Source organism: Manis pentadactyla, chromosome 15 (genome assembly GCF_030020395.1).
Source record: "Manis pentadactyla isolate mManPen7 chromosome 15, mManPen7.hap1, whole genome shotgun sequence".
Lineage (NCBI taxonomy): Eukaryota > Metazoa > Chordata > Mammalia > Pholidota > Manidae > Manis > Manis pentadactyla.
Window position 1 is genome coordinate 54,029,011 of NC_080033.1, and position 19,791 is coordinate 54,048,801.

General features: G+C 46.3%; 1 long non-coding RNA gene across 1 annotated transcript in view; it reads right to left on the reverse strand.

Moving 5' to 3' along the window:
• The window catches only part of LOC118918772 (uncharacterized), a 478,090-nt gene extending 458,548 nt beyond the window's left edge, over positions 1-19,542 (reverse strand). The window contains exon 1 of the long non-coding RNA XR_008994008.1: positions 19,363-19,542. This is a non-coding gene — a long non-coding RNA (uncharacterized LOC118918772). The remainder of the gene's footprint in view (positions 1-19,362) is intronic.
• Between the last annotated feature and the right edge of the window lie 249 nt (positions 19,543-19,791).

Sequence of the window (19,791 nt, forward strand, 5' to 3'; positions counted from 1 at the left end):
CTCCCAGAGCTGCCGTGCATGCCGGTGGGCTCCCAGAGGGAAGCACCTGTCCTGGGTCCTGGGACTTGGTAGGCATGCCTGGTCCTCAGCACAACCCTGCATGGTTGAGTGGCTGGTGAAGAGCCTGAGCTGGCTAACGGAGAGTTCATGTTCCTTCCACATTGCCATCAGTTGCTGATAAGCTTTAGAGCAGAAGCCACTTGGCCAAATCAAATATGGCCTGGAACCCTAACACAAAAAAACCCACGTGAGTGGGGCTTCCCGTGACTTACACCCAAAGCCAGAATTCAGCCTCATACTGACAACCCTGCCTGTCACACATTCCCAGCCTCGGCGGTCACTCAGGGAACCCGGGACTCTACACACTCAGCTTAGAAACCGTGAATTTAGGACATAACTTTTCACAAGCGAAGGGCTCGACCAAAAATGACAGAATGACTTGGACAGCATTTGGGAAATTTTTTTTTCAGACACACCTTTGTCAGGTAGGTTATGCTATCAAGTCCTCCTCACCAATGGGAAAACTGAGGCTCAAAGAGGCTCCTCAACTTGTCCGAGGGCACACAGATGATGGGTAACAGAGCTGGGACTCAGCCTCACATGCCCACACTGCAAATCCATTGTTCTCTCTGATGGCAAAATTCCTCATTAGCCCTTCTCAGCCTCCTGAAGAAGAAAGGGGGCTGAGATGACAAGACAATGGCTCGTTTTCCTGGCCCCACCGACCCTTCACCTCTAACTGACAGCACCAGTGGGTGCCCTTCAGGATCAGAAACCCGAGACTGCAGGTGGCCTGGCACACTGTCTACAAGGAATGCCCCGTGGGTCCTCAGCCTCAACCCAGCAGACACACGCAGGCTAGAGTGGTTAGTCTCCCTCGGGGGCCTTGCCTGGTTCACCACCAGCTCTCTGGGAACCCATCCCTCCACGCCCCCATGGGAAGGCCAAGCCACGATGGAAAGGAATGTTCTCACCCGTCCGTCCAACATAGTCAGCTGTTCCCAAGCTGCTGCCCTTTTGCAGAAAAATCTCCCCAACCTGGTCTGCATCATAAACATGTCTTTCCCAATCCAGAGTTTGGCCCAGGACTCGAGGATCCTCAGAAATGCTGCAGAACTCAATTCTCAGCGGGACAGAGCAATGACAGCTGTTGGGGAAGACGCAGACTCATTCACACACTTAAGGAGGTCCGTGTGTGGAACGCACCATGCCCTGTGCTAGGTGCTGGGGATACAGAAGTGAAAAGACACCTCCCCCTTTAGAACAATGGAACCCAGTGACTCTTTATAAAGATCATTTTGTTCCACCTAGCCATGTAAGAGATGAGAAAACAGACCCAGAGATGAGGGACTGACCCAAGATGTTCAGGTGATTCAAGCCACTCAGGTCCTTTCCTGAGACTTTTCAAGTTGGAGCTAAAGGAAAAGGCTGTGTAGCTGGGGCTGTGGCCAAGGCTAGGCCTAGAGTGAAGCCAGGAAGAAGCCGAGAACAAAGTGCGAGGAAGCATCCCTCGCAGGGCCTTGGGAGAAAAGGCCTAGTATCTACGGGATGAGAGAATTGGATCCAGGAGTGATGAGAGATGTATGGAGAGAAACTCTTTAAATCTGTGGCTGCTTCCGGGCTCTCCAGTAAGCCCCCTATTGCTTAAATCAGATGAAGCTGGGATCTGTCACTTGCCCCCAGAGTTCTAATGATGGAGACCTGCTGTGCCCACCTCCCCGCACCTGCTCCTGCTTTGTGACTCAGCTCCACTGCTCTGCCCCTCACTTCTGGCCACCGGCTCTAGGCTCCCTCCCACACTGAGAGGCTCATGTCCCCTCCTTGAGTGCCCTTCTCTGCCAGGATCTCCAGAGCTGCTGGGTGGAGACTCCCAAAGGCTTGGTGCCCAGCCCCCACACCAAGGGCCTGATGAGCCATGCGCGCTGACCTGCAAGAGGGAGAGCACAGAAACGTGCGTGAGTCTCAGCTAGGGAAGCAGGGCGCACTGGGTGGGATAAGCCAAACTGTCTGAGCAGAGGGCTGGTGTAATTCATTCTGAGTGATCCAACGTGCCACGGAAAGGATCAAGAGGTAAAAGGCACAGAGAACCAGGAGACAAGACCAGAGGGTTCACTCTGTGTGAGCAGTACACCAAAGTGCCGGTCAGGGACCTCTGCCTGTCCTCCCAGAGCTCACATTCTGTAAAATCATGCCTCTTCTCCTGCCCAGATCCACAAGGCCGCCAGTCCTCCCTCCTTTTGCAACCTCCCTAAGCTAAAGATTCTGCCAGGCACAAAAATTCTCAAGCATAGTAAAAGTTGGTCATGGGGATGGTAGTGCAGCATGGAGAATATAGTGATTCTGCAACACCTTTCTGTGTTGATGGATAGTAACTACACTAGTGGGGGTGAGGATTTAATAATTGTGTTGTATATTTGAAACCAACATAAGAGTGTATATCAAGGATACTTCAATAAAAAATAAATTTAAAAGTCTGCAGGGATGCCGCTGCCCCCAGCCTCACCTGTAGGCCTGGGCCTGCTACCAGGCCCCAGTGCACCACCCCTGGGCCTGCCACAGAACCTCAGTGGGCCCCACTCTGCCTTCTCCCCATTAGGACTGGAGGTTGAGGAAGAGCAGGCTTCCCGCTTTCCATTCCATCTGACCACACTGAGAAGAGATGAGATGGGAGGCCTGGGGTGCAGCCGGGGGTGCAATAGGGGCAGCAGACTTGGTGACCAAACGGATTATTTTGGAGGCATCAGGGCTTGAGCAAACTATCTGCCAATGTGGCTTCCGTCTTGGGCTGATGTGGGCAGAAGCCCAGTGTCTCAGCCTGTGAGAAGCTGGGGAGGAGCATGTCTCAACTTGGTTTCCCTTAAAAGGAGAGTTCCTCCTCCAGCAAGCTCACGGGACACAGCCTGGGGGCTGAGAAGCAGCCAGCGGTTACTAGAGACAGGACATAGCTTGGGGGCCAGGAGGAGTTTAGTGCTTCAAACCACACACCACAAATCATTTTTTCTGTGAATTCCTTGGAAGTGTGGGGACATTAACTTTTCATCTTATCTTTCCTAGAGTGGATGCCAGGAGCTGGCTCTAATGATGTCTGCATTTAAGCAACACTGAGAATGGGTGTCAGCAGCCTCTGGGGCTCCCTGTATGGTGAAGAAATGGATCAGGCTGTCTCCAAGCAATAGGGAAGAATAGGAATGGGATGGGCTGTACAGCAAGGGAAGGACGCAGGAAAGGGAAATAGGATTTGCTACTGCTGCATCAGCTTAGGGTTTGCAAAGCTGGCTCCAGGTGGTGGTGCTGATGAGTATGAGTTCTGGAGTCTCATCACCAGGTACAAATCCCAGGGGTGCCCCTTATTTACTGTGTGACCATGTGTGAGTTTCTCAACCTCTCTGAATTTGAATTTGCTTACCAGCAAAATAGCACCTACTCCCTGAGGAGTACAATAGGCACTGAATGACATGACAGGCATGTGACCCTTAGCACGGCACTGCAAGCACTCCATCCCACTTAGATGTGATTATCATTCTGCCAGTTATCACTTCTGTAAAATTTAGTTACAGTGAAAACAGGTAGATGGAGAAGCCTCGGTCTGGTCTCTCTCATAACCTCAACACATCAGCTTTGAATATGTGTGCTTACCTGAGTCACAGATGACCCCCCTACCTTGACCTGTGAAATCAAGGGCTCTATCAAGGCAGAAAAGAGAAGCATCAACATTACACCTTCCATTGTGAAAGTAATAAATAATTAGAACTTTCCATAAAAATATGCACATATCTAGGTCAGCTAACCTTAAACCTCTGGAAGTCAGCATTATTTGCCCTGGTTTCCCCTCGGGCTTGTGTCTTCTGTAAATGGGGTTTGTGCCTGCATAATATATCACTTGAAATTAAGGTTCTGCTGCTTTAAAAAAGAAAAGCAAACTATTTGAAAGCCACCATCCTAGACAATAGCACCTCTAGGTACATGTTTGTGCCTTTGAGACCCACTAGAAGTCACTTCTCTCCAGAGACTTGCCTCTTGCTAAGCATCCAGCCTATTGAGAGCATGGAGGATTATAGCTAAAGAAATGGAAGACCCACTTTTGACATGTGTTTGTAATGAACACTGAATGAATGATGTAATTATTTACTTTGTTTTAAGAGGCACACCTTTCCCACCGATGAACCACTGCTTTAAATTTTACAAAGCCAAAACTGAGTTCATGAAGAGGTAGAGCATCCGTTTCCCTCTTTCGTGGACTGTAACCTTTGAAAATGCATGTAAAAAGGAAGAAAGTGAGGGGTTTTTTTAAGATATGAATAGCCAGGGATTGAGCAAGCAAGCTGTGGAAAGGGAATCCTGCCAGAGGGCCACCCAGAGACGGGGCTCACACAGGTCAACCCTCCATCTCTCCCAGGCAAGAGGAGAGAATCATCCTCTGCCCGACTCCACAGGGGCCCTGGTGTTCCTGGGTCTTAAGAGAGGGGATCTTACCTGCAAAAGTAGGCAGGCCCCAGGATCGGTGGGTGAGAAGGGGCAAGGGAAGTTGGTTAGTAAGAAGAAACATTCAATAAGAAAATTAAAACATCCACTCAGGGCCTTTGCGTGCTGTGCAGCCCCAGGGCCACGTTTTACAATCAGGATGTATTGAAGTATAACATTTAAGAGGCTTTGCTGAGGATGGCAGAAAAATCTTCTCACACCTAGATGGCAGCTGACTCAAGAGGAAATCCCCTCTCAGCAGAAGCCTTTCTTGAAAATATTGCATTTATTTTTAGTAGGAATCCTGGGGAAGGAAGTCCCATTAAATGCTTAATTTTTGTGGGTTTTTTTAAAAAGTTTTTTAAATTTACTCTCCTTCACATTTGTTACGATTTTTTTTTTTTTTGTCAAATAAGAAAAACAAACAGTAGCTAGGGATATAGGGTCACTCACAGAATCAAAGGCAAAAACAGAAGTGTCTTATGCCTTTGGAAAAACAGGAACTAGGTGGTTCCTGGCAGTGCCGACTGGCAACTTATCTTTCAGGAATGCTGCAGACAGAGGTGGCTTCCCCCACCTTCCCACACCCCACCTGTGGGCACAGAGACTGACGGCTCCTGCCAACCATATCAAAGGAAGAGGAAGTAGTTCAATTCCCCCAAAGGGAAAAATCACAGCTATGTTTTGACAGTTTATCATTTATGTGTCTTTTTCATGTGAGAAAAGTATTCAAACATAGCTTTTAGTCAAACACCCAAACTGCTGGGAAAAGCTGGGCATTCTATGGAAATAACAGTGGAGGGGGCTGGCAGAAAAGATTTTTTTCTAATCTCATTCCATCTTAATACATACTCTGGATTAGACCCTGATTAATTTGGCACTAAGGACTGCTGTTAATCAGTTGCATGTCGGCAATAATTTCTAGCAACATTTAAATTATAAAGCATGGTGGGATTAACTGCACTTTTGCAAATTACCTCTTTGTAAAAGCATAAGTAAGCCCAACATGCACTCCAGGGGTGTTATCGCCCCACTTATACTCACTGTGATTCTGCAGATTATAACAAGGCTCAGCTTGAGCTGATGAATTTGTATGGAACCTGTTTAACAAGGATTTTCAGTTCAGAAGTCAATCCCAGAGACCTGGAATTTCTTGAACCAGTTTCTAGAGTACCAACCAAGCAGTTCTTAGGGTCACACCTGGCAGGAACCGTGGTTGAACTTGAGGATGGTGCTTGTCCTTCAGCCCTAGGAGTGCTCAGGTGACCTGGCCCCACAACTGCCCCTCTCCTAGAGCATACAGTCCTGCTGGCCTCTGCTGTCTGGAAGAGCTCGAGCAACCTTTCCATGCAGTTGGGGTGAGAAGAAGATGCAGGAGAAGGCCAGAGGGGGAACTAATGGTTCTGGGCAGTCTATAGCCCAGGGTTCTGGGTGAAGCACCCATGGTTTCCAGTGTGCCCACAGGTTGCTATGCAATGGGAAAGAGCATGATGGCAAGGTGGCCACACAGGACTGGTGTGCTCTGACCTCCTTATCTGGAGCATCACTGTCAGAGACACAGGGGCTGTAAGTAGGGAGGCTTCAGGCATGGCTGGCTCCAGTCACCCACTCAGCTCTGCTTCTGAGGAGCCCAGCAGTCACACACACATACACACACACACACACACACACACACACACACACACACACACACACACACACACACACAGAGCAGGGGGAAATTCCCTGAACTGTGAATTTTAAGATCTGGGATCAGCTCTAAAAATGGAAAAAATGAAAATTCAAAAACAGAAACAAAGAGAAAACAAGAGGCTTTGGTTTAGCATTCCAAACAAAAGGCATGCTTGCAGGTTGCTGCAGTTGGTTAGATAGGGGCATGCTTACGAAGCCTGATTAAACTCTAATTTGGGGAGGAATAAGAGAATGGCGGGAACCACTCTGGCAGCTCTGAGAACAAGTCCCGCGGCTCCCACCACCTCCAGGTGTGACCCAGTGTGGGACAGCAGCTGTGAGGGCAGCAGCTCAGAGAGACAACTAAGGGACTGGGTTTCCCTGCTCTCTGGGAAGTCATCATGCCCACAGCTCGGGTGACACTGGGGACAAGCAATGTCAGGCAGGATGATAACTGCTTTAATTTCACTAACTCAGAATCTCTGGATGGAGCTCATGAGATGTCAGTGAACAAAGGTGTTGAAATTTCTTTCAAACTTTGTTTCAAGCATTGATTTTCATTTTCTCTCCAGGCAGTTTTTGTAGCTGTTACTGCTGCTAAGAGTGTCTGTGCTCCACTGGGGAAACTGAAGCCCAAGAGAGGATGTCTACTGCGTACCCAGTACAGCCTGCTCTACTGCCCCCCGTGCCTTCACATGGCCATTCCTTCTGAGCAGAAGACCTCTCCCAGCTCTGCACGTTAGGTAAACTCCTCTTCATCCTTTGAAACCCATTTTTTGAAACCAAGAAACTGGGAAGTCATCCATCTCTGACAGCTCCTCCTCCCATAACCTATCACCAGGTCCCACTGTGGTACCTGGGATCCTTCCCCTCTCCCTCCACCCCCACTGCCCTGCCAACAGTCCTCATCGTCTCTTCCCAAAATACAGCAACCTCTGTGTACCGAGTACCAGCCTAAGTAGGTCACAAACACACACCCCTTCCTCCCAGCAGCCCTAGGGTCCTCACCTGAGAGGTGAGTAAATGGTGGGTGTGCAGATCCACCGCTAACTCGTTTCATGACCTTTGGCAGCTTGCTTGCTCTCTCCTTGGCGTCAGTTTTCTCATATATAAAATGGGGAGCTTGGCAGTGAAATAAGCCAAGCAGAGAAAGAGAAATACCAAACGATTTCACTCATCTGTGGAGTATAAGAACAAAGGAAAAACTAAGGGACCAAACAGCAGCGGAATCACAGAACCCAAGAATGGACTAACAGGTACCAAAGGGAAAGGGACTGGGGAGGATGGGTGGGAAGGGAGGGATAAGGGGTGGGGGAAGAAGAAGGGGGGTATTAAGATTAGCACGCATGGTGGGTGGGAGAAAGGGGAGGGCTGTACAACACAGAGAAGACAAGTAGTGATTCTACAACATTTTGCTATGACTGTAAAGGAGTTTATAGGGGGGACCTGGTATAGGGGAGAGCCTAGTAAACATAATATTCTTCATGTAAGTGTAGATTAATGATAACAAAAAAAAAAGAAAGAAAAGGGGGATTACTCCCTGATAAGATAGAACTAACGGTAAATCAACGATTAAGGCATGCTTTAAATATCCTTAATTTTGATCACTTAAAGGGTGTCAGATGATCGGCTATGGAGGTACATTTTTCTGATAATATTTCTTTCTCTTAAAAAGAAAAAAAACAAAAAAAGCAGTTCCTGTGGGGTGACCTCCAATGAGTTCTACACAATGGTATAAAGGGCATATAAAAGTGTAGGCAAAGGGTCTGTTTGTGTTTATACAGAGGATCAAAGCCTAATTGGGCTACCCCGAAAATGAACTAAGATACGATATGAAAGAGAACTTCCAACATCAGCACTCTCGGGAAGAGTCATACCGGAAGATGATCATCAAAAAACCTCAACAAAGATCCAGGCGATGCTGCAGTTGTAGCTGCACTCATCCCACCAGTTCCTGGACTTGCCATGGGAATGAAGAAGGAGATTTCTAAGCTGGCCTGTGCATACAGTAAAACAACAAATTTGACTGGATCTATACTGTTAGAACTAGACCAAGAATTAGGAGAAGTGCAAGTTGTAGCGCTCCAAAATCTTACGACTACAGACTATCTACTGTTAAAAGAACATATGGGATGTGAACAGTCCCCAGGAATGGGTTGTTTTAATTTGTCTGATTTCTCTCAGACTGTTCAAGTTCAGTTGGACAATATCCACCATATCATAGATAAGTTTTCACAAATGCCTAAGGTGCCTAACTGGTTTACTTGGTTTCACTGGAGATGGCTGGTAATTATAGGTCTGCTTTGGTTATGTAACTGTATTCCTATTCTGTTGATGTGTGTACGCAATTTAATTAGTAGTTTAAAACCTATACATGCTTAAGTTACTCTACAAGAAGATATGTCAAAGAAATAATCAATCTTCCCATGTTTTCTTCCATCTGCTACTCCTATAGCTTTTCTTCTTCCTTCCTAATTACAACCCTTAAATAGAATTCATGCCTCATATCAAATTTACCAAGTATCATAATTCTTCCAAGTGGTAAAGATACCTCAAGACAAATACTGGGCATAAAAGCCACAGGGCATAAATCTGCAAAGAAGTAAAAAGCTAACCTTTTCAAACAATATTGCCTCTCTCTCACTTACCAACTTGACATTTCCCTGTATGGCCCTGGAAGATGACTGGTTAGCCAGAGACGGGTAAGATTCCTCAAGGGAGGAACAACCTAAGACAGGCACAGTCGCAGGGGGGCCATCAGGTGAGAAATTGGGGATCAACAGAGGTGAGGCTTAGAACCTCACCCCCCCTGTTTTGAGAGAAATCTTCTGCATACGTGGATGTTTTATTGCCCTTGTCTAGCTTGGATTAACACTTAGTCTACAGGCACACACCTGATCATCTACATTTGCCCTCTTACAGCACTAAACTATGTTTTCTACCTTTATCTTGCATCTACCTACCACTTCAGCATTTTATTAAAAATAATAATAATAATAATAATAAGGGAGAAATGTGGGATTCACATATAAATCAAGTATAAAAATCAAACGAATATTCATATTTGACCTGACTGTTTATAGTTCATAATGCATGATCAAAACCGAAAGTTTCTGTGATGACTGCCCTTGCACTGTTCACCATGTAAGAACTTATTCACTATGTAAGAATTTGTTCACCACGTAAGAACTTGTTATGCTTCAAAAGATTGGAGACTGACGAGAATTAGGCTTGGGGTGGATTAATGATTGTGCATTGAGCATTGAGTCCCCTATACAGAATTTTATTGTTGTTAACAACCATTTGATCAATAAATATGAGAGATGCCCTCTCAAAAAAATAAATAAATAAAATAAAATAAAATAAAATGGGGAGCTTGGATCACATTGTCTCTAAGATCCCCTGGAGTTCTAAAACTTGACACTTACAGTTTCTTGCTTGAAAATAAAATGCTCCTAGAGGGATGGTTCTCCCACTTTTATATTTGGAACTGGGAACATTTTAAGGGTAATACTGATCAAACAGACTAGGTGATAGGACAGAAGGGACCAGTGGGAAATGATTAGAGGAACAGGTGTCAGCCAGCACTGAGAGGAGAACCGTGGGAGGGGAAGGGAGTGGACATCGGAATGGCCTGCGACCCCGGGAAAGGACATCAGAGGAGCAGGCAGCACATGGCTCCCTTCCTCCGGAAAGCAGATTTGAACTAATCCAAGAACATGTTTCAACTGAATTTACAAAATAACTCCTCAGGCTGTACTCTTGAGAGATGAAAGGGCCCAGGCCTCAGAAGTCAAAAGGCCCAGGTCAAAAAATACCTCTGTCACCTACGAGGGCCATCTTCTTGCATTTCTTGAGCCTCAGCTGTAAGATGGGAATAAAAGTAATCCTACCAGGAAGGACTGTGGTGAGAATTTAAGCGTGTAATGTTGGTAAAGCACTTAGCACAGAGCTGGTGCTTTTAAGCAGTCATGGTGGTTGTTTTATTATCTCTAGAGTCGTTATGGTTACTTTTAACAAAACAACAAGAACTTGTTTTTTCCCCCATCTCCACTGAAATGTCCACAGGGAAGCAGGAGCCCCTCCTTCAGGGACAGGTGGGAGGGGCCCCTTCCCGGGCTGGCCTCTTTGGTGTAGCAAACATCCCCATGGAACACATCACAGAAAAATATTCAACAGACCTTATGGCCAAAAGCCAGGCCCTTTTGAGTCTCAACTCGTGTAGTTTTTGAAATCACAACTTGAAGGACTCACAGTGGCCCACGCCTGATCCTCGGAAGAGCCTTTGGCCTTCTCTCTATGAAGGTGTCAACCCTGAGGAAACACTGTCTGAAAAGCACAGGGAAGTCCAGTCACCTGGTGGCCAGGACACATGCCGAGCTAGCGGAGCAGAGCAGCCAGGAGAGCTCAGGGAGAGGACGCTGATTGACCGCGCAGCACACTGGCCCTGCAGAGGCTGGGGGCCACCCGGAGCCCAGTGTCCTTTGTGAACACAGAGCAGCACCTGCCCCAAGAAGCAGAAGAAAGTAGCGAGGTGACTGACACGTGGCCAAGTATCTTCAAAGCTCATCCCCTCGGTTCTGAAGTACTGAAAGTCAGATCTCCTTCCCCTGGCCTCTGAGAGCCCGCTGACAGTGGTGCTTTTCCCAGAGGGGATAAATGAAGACGAAAACTTGTTCTCTCCTACTAAAGCCCATACTTCCTACCACTAGGGAACCACACAGATCCTATTCTTTTAAATATCTTTAGAAAATAAAGTTCGCTGTGTTGGCAGGTGATGGCAGAAACTTGACAGGTGAGTAAAAGCTATTTTTTGCCCTGGGCACTCCTATTAATGTACCAGTATATCTAAATTTTTGAAAAAGCTTCTTTCCCTCTTCCTTTTTTTAAAAAAAAGAACAAAAACAATAGTAGTAGCAGTATGATTCCAGCTTTATTTTATTTGAAGCCAGTTTGTTTACTGAACAAAGATGTAGGTGTGGGAGTCCACGGACTCCATGAATAGAGAAGCGTGTGGATTTTTTGTTTTTAAAGCTTTGGTTAAGAATCTGAGCTTTGCCACCAGGCCAGGGGGCTCTCAGCCCCAGCCACACATCAGAATCACCCAGGCAGCCTTTGAAAATATCAATACCAACTTTACCTTAGGCACTTAAATTGGAATCTCGGGTCATGAGATGCAGAGCAGATAAATCAACCAAACCCTGGCTCTCCAGATATCGGCGGACGGTAAGAGGCATTACCTTCCCCATCCATCTAATGGTAGAAACAATATGCCGATCTCATGGGGCTGTTGCAAAGACTAAATAAGTCAGCTCATGGGAAATCCTTGTGAGCACGTGCCTGGCTCCGCAAAAGACCTCGAGGACACCTCGGCAGATATGGACCACACACAACATTCAGGTATCGTCGCATACGTGGGAAGCTCTTTCATGCTAGGGCCCATGCCTGAGTCCAGGGTCCTCATCTGTTAGGTGGGATAATAACGGTACCTACCCCCAAAAGTCCTTTTGAAGATTCCGTGGTGCAAGTTACATAAAGTTTAGCACATGCATGGTAATGTGCACACCAATACATGTTGGCTCTCACTGTTCTAAAAAGCCATATATAACCCAGAACTATCTTGCAAAATAGAAATCAGTGCCCTATTATAGAGATGACTGGTTAAATGACTTGCCAAAGGTCACCAGCTGGAAAGCAGAATACCCAAGATCTGAACCTTGAACTGTCTTTCCTCCAAACTCCATATTTTCCCCTCTTCATCCATTGCTATTGTTACGGTGGCTCCGTTGCTTCCTCAGGAAGGCCTGAAGCCCTTGGCCTGGCATTCAAGGCCTTTAAAGGTTCCAAGCAGACGTCTCCAATCATATGTTCACTTACATCCACTGTTTCCTGAGTGTGCACTCTGCATGCTCACCTTTGGGCCCCAAGCCACAGTTCTGCATGTACCCAAATCCTCCCCTTCCAGAGAGTCATCTGTATAGTCCAGATGCCTGCACCTCACGACCTCCTGGCCAGAAATGCTCCCCTCTCTGCTGAGGCCCCATAGCACTTTGTCAATCATCTTAGTCCTTCTGATATTGTCACATCTTGCTTGTAAGGCATATTTGTCCCACAGGACAGTGGGCTCTCCTGCAGGAGCTGGAATTTGTCCTAATTATTGCTGTTCTGGCTGCTGCCTTCAGTAATACACTCTAACACCTTCCATTATTCATCAGGGGTTGGGAAGGAGACATATTTGTCCTAAGTTGATCTGTTTGACTCCTATGAGATGTCACAGACACACTTAACATTATTAAGTTTCCATGAAGTTTGGCAGTGACGTGCTTGGCAAACTGTCCATGATGAATTCTTGACAGTCGTCATGTTGGAGCTGCAGGGCGGCAGATGGGTGTGGTTAGCAGCATATGGCTGAGAATGTAGGTTCAGTGTTTACACATTTTTACAAACTATGACTTCATATTTATGTGCAAAGAAGGGAAAGTATTCAAAATTAAGTTGTGCATTTTGAGGAGTTGTATTATGTTTTTCAATGAGAAGCAAATTTAGGGTTGTAGACAAGGCCCTGGGGAGACTGTGTAGCCCTGGACTTTAAGTCCCATCTCTGCCACCACCTGGGCTATGACCTTAAGGCAGTAAATTCCTCATTCAGGGTCTCTGTTTTCTCAACTGTTAAGTGAGGAAGTTGAACTAGAATATGTTTGGTGCTTGTTCTAGGTCCAACATTCCAAGAATCACTGAATGCCAATTCAATGAAACTAAATTTTTCTTCGGGACCTTTAGGAAACAAGAAAGCTTTGGTTGTTCCTGCCCCTGGAGTGACCTCTGAACCTGACCAGAGGCCTGAACCTGATGGACTGCATTCCTATGTTTTCTGGATTCATTTGACAGACAAACAGACTCCATATTGCCTTTCCAATAAGGAAAACACTGACCCATAGGATCTGGGCTTTGGGGAAATAGATCAGGTTCTATTTGTTTTGCAGAAATACATCCAGGTCTTGACTATCTTGTAACTCCCAGGTGAACACTAAATCTTGGCTCTTGTTTTATGGATGGGGAGAGCAAGGCCCAGAGGAGAAGTGGCTTGCCCAAGTAAAGAGCAGTAGGGGGAGAGCTGGGCCAGGGATCCTATTCCTAGTCCCAGGACTGCCTGACTGCCCACACTGTGCTTTGGAATGCAGCGGCAGCATGGCTGGGGTTGGGGAGAAGTCCTGAGCCCTCCTGGATCCCCCACCTCATCTCTCTTGGGGTCAAGCAGGTCAGAGCTGAGGGTCATTGGAAGATGTGTGGTCCTGTGTTCCACATCCCAGGAGGACCAAGCAAGGAGCATGGGGCAGGAAATTCCCAGCCCCCAATGCGGTAGTTTTTAGAGATGGGGCCTCTGGGAGGTGATACGGGTTAGATGCAGTCACGAGAGTGGGGCCCTCATGATGGGAGGAATGCCTTTATAAAGAGAGCAGGAGACATGGGGTCCCCCTCTCTGCTCTCTACCCTAGGAAGATACAACAAGAAGACGGGCCTTCTGCAAACCGAGAGGCGGGCTCTCTCTGGTTACTAGACCTGCTGGCGCCTTGATTTTGGACTCCTAGCCTCCAAAACAGTGAGACATCAGTGTTTGTTATTTAGGCCGGAAAAGCTATGATTACAGCAACTTAGGCTAAGACACTAATCTTGTACAACCTCTTCATTTTTTAAATGGATAGATTGAAACCTAGAAATGGCAAGTGACTTTCAAAGCTACACAAGGCTCAGGATGACAATCTGCTTGCTTTCTGTCTCACACCCTTTCTAAAGTTCTGCCTTTGGGTCCAAAGGCAGAAAACTCTCCATCCCTACAGGTGCACCTGCAGAAGGCTAGAGCCACTCCATGCATCTTCCAAGGCTCTGGAATGCTCATAGTCAGGAGGACTTGAAAGATTTCCTGTTTTTAAAAAGCTGAAATCAAAAAGTGCTGTCATTTTCTTTAAATACATTCTTTTGAATAAAACATCTATTCTTGATGCCAGCAGCAAGCTTCAAAACATGTTCAAAATGGCATGATTGATAACAAGAAGGCTTTTTCAAGATGTTTCTAATTTCATCTTCCTGGTTAAAGAATGTGAACTTCCTAACATGATGTATGGCCTAATAAGAAGGTGTGCTGGAACTAAAGCGATTTATTTACACTTCCATCTTTGACAGATGAATATTAAATACTGAGAAAATCGTAAAGCCAATTAGTAAAAGCTGAATAACGTCCATGTGAAGATGTGAGCCTAGAAATATAAGTCACTTCTTAAACAAACAGCAGAGTAAAGCATTTCCTGCAAGATGCTCTCAGTCCAATCTGGGAGCTGATTCTGGGCTGGCCTAGGGAGAATCAGTCAGCCTTGCTGATGAATTCCATCCATGCAGGACCTGCAGAAAAAGTGCATGTCTGCTGACACTGTTGACTCAGCCACTGACCTCCAGTGCTGAGGGCAGATGAGACAGACAGGGAGAAGCAGACGTCCACAGGCAGGCTGCTCCACTCTTCTCTGCCTTTAAAAGGAAGTCTGCTATAGGGGACATGGGGGCGGCAAACCACCTCCTCTCCTCCTAGTCTTGCCTACTCTTCATGCCGGTATTGCTCCCAGAGCTGCACATGCAACAAATGCTTTTTGAGAACCTACCATGGGCCAAGCCTCAGAAATAGAAAATACGCATGCCTGCTCGCATGGGGCTTCCAAGCGAGAAGGCAATTCGGTAGTATTGCAATACAGTCCTCTGGGGACCCAGGACAGTGCTGTTCCCCACCCGTCAAGTCGGCCTCATCTCCGCAGCTGACAAAGGGAGGCGGCGGGGCTGACAGCAGCTTCCAGAATTAACAAGAGGTTAATTTATCCACCAAATGCTGCAAATGTTGTGTTATGCTTCCAGAAATGAAGAACAAACAACCTGAGATTTCACTTGGAGCCTGTAAATTATTCTTTCCCCCAGCACCCTGGGCACCAATCTGTCACCTTGCATTTAGTAGCCCATTGCTAATTTCTAATAAAATCTTGACAACTGCTTACTCCACATTAACATAACACTACCAGGGTACAATTCAAGAAAGCAGTGGTCTTCAAGGTGTAGAAGGATGGCCTCCATCACCCCATACCCCACATATTTAGACAACGATCAGCTCTGCCTAAAAACTAACCTGCATGCTTTTTCCACTACAAATAACTTGTCTTTAAAGGAACAGGCCCCTCTCCAACCTGAACTATCAATGGTAATTAAAAACCCAGCAAGGCTCCCATTTCCCTTTCTTCCCATTCCCCTTGCCTTGTCTGGGGGCAGGCAATGGGTTTTCCATTAAGACTTCCTTGCCTGCCTGTTTTCTGAAGATTCCCAGATGATAAAACTGGTTGCAAGAAGTAACAGAGATCAGACTTAGGGTTGTAGAATCCTAGCATATCTGAGCTGGGAGGAAACTTGGGGCTCTTCCTGTCCTAACCCTTGATTTTCTCCTTTTCCAGGGAAGAAAACCATCTCAGTCCACCCAGGAATCCATGCCAGAGCTGCAGCAGAAACAGTCCCTGCTTCTGGCCACTAGAATGTTTCCATCCAACCACACTACCAACCCACAGCTGGGTTTGCTCACCTCCTGACCCATTTTATCATCCTGAGATTTAACACCCTAAATAAACTGTGTAGAATTCCCAGGAACTCTTTATGAACCCAGTCCCATGTGGCTGATGAAAAATATCAACAATTGCAGATGAGATGTTCACATGACTATGTGTAGTACATCTCTAAGCCCTTCTGGACTGAAATTGTTGATGTTCCCACCTAACAAAACACAAGAGGTCCAAGCACTCAGTTTCAGCCCAAGGAATCCATCACTAAGTTGAATGCATTGTTCTTCATCTGGATCGTCTTTGAGAGGGATTTCATTGTAATAGGATTTGGACAAACCCACAGAATAATATTAAAACTATAAACTATGTAGAAGTACACATGATGGCAGGCAGAGGAGACAGGCTGGGAAGTCTGTAAAGTTATTACCATGTTCCAAATTTAACGTCACAGTGTCTAACTGCAACTCATAATGTTAACTATCAGGCTGTTCAGGCATCTTTATTTCTTGTCAGGAAAATAAAGTTGTCTCTTGTCATGTTGGACAGCCTGAGTATCCATCTCATATCAAAGACAACAAAAATATGTAATTTTCTACGTTCCTGTACCCATCACTTTAGTACGAAAGGACTTCAAATTAATACACTTGTTTAGAATGCCATTTTTGAAAAACCAGGGCACTGCAGCAAATGGAGAACATTACATGATGTGGGCAACTAGTCTTCCCATTTTTTCTCCCAGTAAGAGTGAAGGCAAGAAAAAGAGCAGATATTTATCATAAAAGTCACTTCCTAAAAGTTTGAAGAATTCTTCATCATTGTAATCTGGTGATCAGCTCCATAAATCTCTAATTATCTGTTGGTGGGAAATGGGACTTTTTTATTTGCCACAGAATTTGCAAAGACATAGACCGGCCCCGCCTGAGTTCTTGGCACAGGGCAAATTTGGGCTCTGATGGTGCACGAGGACCAAAGAAATGGGGCAACAGTGAATTAAGTCAGTCAAGAGAAGGCTGAGTACTGCATGACCTCACTTACACGGGAAATCTTAAAAAGCCAAACTTGTAGAAACAGAGCAGAATGGCGGTTGCCAGGGGCTGCAGAGTCAGGGAAATGGGGAGAGCTGGTAAGAGGGTGCAAACTTCCAGTCATGAGTAAGTTCTGGAGATCTAAAGCACAGTGATCGTACTTAACAATACCGTATCCTATACTGGAAAGTTTCTAAGAGAGTAGATCTTAAATGTTCTCTCCACAAAAAAGAAATGGTAATTATGTTAGGTGATGGCGGTATTAGCTAACACTATGGTGGCAATCACTTTGCAACATATATACATGTATCAGATCAGCAAATACACCTTAAGTTTACACAGTATGTCAATTGTACCTCAATAAAGCTGGGGGGAAAAGCTTTTAAAAAAGAAATTATATAGAAACACATGTCAGATGAGTAGCTAAGTGAAGCTATGTGGGTACAACGCATGCACGGAACTCAGAGAACTTCAAGTTCTGCCACCTACTGGTTGTATAACTTGCAGCAATTTACTTAATACCTTGCTGTGCTCCTAATTCCCCATTTGTAAAATCAGAATAATAATGTTATCTCCTTCATAGAATTGTCAAGCAAGTGACTAAAAACCCTTAGCCAACAGGTGGTGGATGAGAGTAGTATTCAATAAATGTTAGCAGTCTATCCCTTCCTGACACCTGAGGAATCTTTTTCTCCTGTCTCTTAATCTCTCTTTAATGTCTTCTCTTTTGGCCTTTCAAATGCAAAAGCTATTAAATTTCATGAAATTTTTGGGTTTAAACCTACATGCGTTGTTAATCCTGCATGATCCCAAGTGGCCCTTCAAGGACCCTGGCGTATCTCACCTTCGGTACGCACATAATGCTGACAAGAGAAACCGATCAGTAATTCCAAAAGCCAGGAGAAAGTTACTAAGTGCATGGGAGCTTTCTATGTGTATTTATTTTCAATGAAAGAAATGCAACCATTTTGATAGCTGTAAGGTGTTTCTGTATAAATAAACTATTCTTGCTCGTTCCACTCAAAAAAAAAAGTGGGGCAACGATGCCCACTCCCCAGACCTCTCCCCCTTCAGTCCTTTGTCCTGACCTTGCCTGCATTTCCTTCCAAAATAGAAGGAAAAACCAAGCTCCTTTAGCATTCTCTATTGAATCACCTTCAGCTGGTCCTGGTTTCCCCTCCCCTCATCTCACAGCTCAGGAGGGGCCCCCCTTCTTGCCACAGACCAGTCACTACACGTGTGTCTGAACCTGGTTCCCTCTAGCCTCTGCTCTGTCTTCAGATCGTCCCATGTCCGGCCCTCCCTCCCTGGCTTGTTCACCCTGCATCACCTCACCGCCTGGGCATTTTCATCAGCACCAAAGCATGCTCCTGAGACTCCCATCTTGTAACAAGAACACTGTCTACTGACCACACACCCCTGTCTTCTTCGCTCAGGCGTCCTCACTCGGGCCCTGCTCCAGCCGCCTGTTCATTGGTGACCCACTCCACTGGGAGTTCTCTACCCACAAACCCACCAAAATTCCCCTTCCAAAGGTACCAGGGAACCTCTGCTCCGATTTGAAAGCGGGCCCACCCCAGGGCTCAGCCCCCTGCCCTCACTCCCCCAGCATTCACCACACTGAGTGGGCAGACGCAGTAGCTTCAGCTACAAGCCCTGCAAGCCTGCCTCAGGGCCTTGTCAGGTCACTGGCATCTGCTCAGCTCCGCAGGCAGGGTGGACCAGAAGCATCCAGAGTTAACGTCCTAGCAGCAGCTCTTGACCCACGACTGACAGGATTGGATGGAGAAACACCCCAGCTCCCTTGGCCTTTGCTGGGGACAACCTTGAGGCATGTTCCTAAGTATCTACCAGAGTTCCCATGCTGGGTCAAGCCCCCTGTGTGATCAGTTCACGCTCTCTTGGTCAAGGATTACTATGAGCGGAATTGTGTTACCAACAAAATTAACATGTTAAAGCCCTAACACTCTCTCTCTCTCTCTCTCTCCTCCACCTCCGCCATAGGAGGACCCAGCAAGGAGGTGGCCAGTTGCAAGCCCAAGGGAGGAAGCCTTCATTACACCCCGCCATGCTGGCACCCTGACTTCAAACTTCCAGCCTCCAAAACTACTAGAAATAAATTACTGATGTTTAAGCCACCAGCCAAGGGTTTTGTTACAGCATCCTGAGCTGACTAATACAGGAGTTTTGTGATTAGAAGAAACAGAGACAAAGCCCGCGGATTCAAGGGGTGAGGTCCAGGCTGGAGATACAAACCCAGCTTGGAGGCCTTGGCATACGGACAGATTAGTGAAAACCCAGAAGGGGACTAAGATACTTCCTATCTCACAAGGAAGTGAGGATTGAAACAGATGCCTACTTCCTCTGCTTAGCACCACACAGGAGCACATCTAAAGGCTTGGCAAAGGGATTATTATTTGCAGAAGGTCACACAAGGATATGTTCTCGACATCATACAATTTTGGATAGATCATATACCTCAAAAACCTTAATATGCGGGTGGGAAAACTAAGCTAAAACAGGAGAATTGAACTGCCTGGCATTTTTCTACCATTAGAGACTGTTTTTACAAGATTTATAGTCCCAGCAATAAAGAAGGAAGGTGAAGTTTAATTGTATACCTTGATATCCAATCAGACAGGAGGGCGCTCATAAACCTCCTAAATGCCAAGGCCAGGAAGCGCGCTTCAGTCCCCACTGTGCCATCCTGGCTCTGTGACTGCTTTCTTCGGCTTGGTGCCACTGGCCACTCCTCTTATTGAAATGCTCCTGATTATAGTTTCCATGACATGATGCTTCCTGATTTCCTAGCAAGAAAAAGAGGGAAAAAGAAAACATGACATGGCAGAAGGGAAAGTGGCTTAGGGTGGGCACTAGAAGCAGAGCCAGTGAGGGAGAGCCCTCAGGATGCGGGGAGGGAGGGAGGGAGCAGGACAGGCCGGCGGGGAACTAGGAAGAAGGTGACCTCCCGCAGAGCCTAGCCTGGTCCCAGAGGAAGCCCTGGAGCATAAAATGCACAGAAAGTTGGTCCCACCTGGCAGAAGGAGACC